Source organism: Anolis sagrei, chromosome X (assembly GCF_037176765.1).
Source record: "Anolis sagrei isolate rAnoSag1 chromosome X, rAnoSag1.mat, whole genome shotgun sequence".
NCBI classification, from domain to species: Eukaryota; Metazoa; Chordata; class Lepidosauria; order Squamata; family Dactyloidae; genus Anolis; species Anolis sagrei.
The window spans coordinates 42,143,234-42,144,960 of NC_090034.1; positions in this window are offsets into that span (position 1 = coordinate 42,143,234).

A 1,727-nucleotide genomic window follows, 5' to 3' on the forward strand; every position below is an offset into this window, starting at 1 on the left:
CAGTCCGTATATTCAGTCCATATATTGTGGTCAGTAACTTTGGTGGATTGCCAGTCTCAGACATCATTCCGCAACAGCTTTGTTCCACAGCCAAGTTTTCACTAGCTTCCTAAAGGTCAGGAGGGAACAGGCAGATCTAATTTCATTCGGGAGGGAATTCCATAGCCAAGGGCCACCACAGAAAAGGCCCTGTCTCTCGTTCCCACCAGATGCGCCTGCGAAGGTGGTGGGACCAAGAGCAGGGCCTCTACAGACGATCTTAATACTCTTGATGGTTCATAGGGGAGAATACATTTGGACAGGTAAACTGGGCCTGAACCGTTTAGGGTTTTGTAGGTTAAAACCAGCACTTGGAATTGTGCTCGGAAGCTAATTGGCAGCCAGTGGAGCTGGCACAACAAGGGAGTTGTACGCTCCCTGTACCCCGCTCCCGTTAGTAGCCTGGCTGCCGAGTGTTGGGCTAATTGCAGCTTCCAGGCAGTCTTCAAAGGCAACCCCACGTAGAGAGCATTGAAGTAGTCTATACAGAATGTAACCAAAGCCTGGACCACCGTGGCAAAGTCTGACTTCCCAAGGTACGGGCGCAGCTGGCGCACAAGCTTCAACTGTGCAAAAGCTCCCCTGGCCACTGCTGAGGCCTGAGGTTCCTGGCTCAGTGATGAGTCCAGGATCACTCTCAAGCTGCAAACCTGTGCCTTCAGGGGGAGTGTAACCCTGTTTGGCACAGGCTGCAACCCTATGCCCTGTTCGGTCTTACAACTGACCAGGAGTACCAGGCCTGTAGCGAGGGGGGGGGGGTTAGGGGTTCAACCCCCCGCCCCCGAAATGTTTCAAATTTTTAAAAAACCTGGTTTACTCATGAATTTTAACTGGTTAACCAAATCCCTATGCGAAGTCAGTGAGATGCAAAAAAGTCCCTCCAGAACTGCAAGCACTATCTCAAGCAAGTATTGACAATTTATTCACACTGTCATTACTTGCAGCAATAGCCGATGTAGTGAAGCAACCAAGTTGGGGGTGTGTGTCTTGAATGCTCTCATTAAGGAGGCCAGACTTGGTGGAAGTGGTTGACAGGGGCGGAGCTGCAGGCTATGGAAGGCTGCTCTGCCCCCCTGCTGTGCTCTTTGCTTCAGTGTGAGCTAGGAGACATGTTTCAACCCCCCCCCCTGCGAAATTTTCAACCCCTCCCGAATTTTTTTTCTGGCTACGGCCCTGAAGAGTACCCCTGCCTTGTCTGGATTTAATTTCAATTTGTTTGCCCTCATCCAGTCCGTTAAATGATATGATTTCTAGCCCCCACTTTTTGCTTGCTATTCAGGCAGTGCATCTTGTAAGTCAGAGCACGGGCCAGGGTAACTCCCAGGTATTTGGGTGTGCTGCAGTGTTCCAGTGGGATCCCTTCCCAGGTCATCCTCAGAGCTGGAGATGCTTGCTATCCCATATCCCACGATTCCACAGAAGTGAGCTGAAGTGGTATCAAACTGCATGAACAGGACAGTGTAGATGACCTCCGGGCTCCTGTCTGAGGGGCAGGGCCTGGTGAGAAGGCGCAGGTGTCCTTGCTCTGCCTTGGCCAGCCACGTGAGCAGCACTGGCACCTGGGCGACTGCTCTGCAGCTTAAGGAGAAGGCGCGCCTCTGGTGGGCGGGGCAGCGGCGGAGGGGGCGTGGTCTGGGCCGGCGGCAAGAAAGGGGCGTGGTCTGATGATGCACCCTGGGAAACGGCCC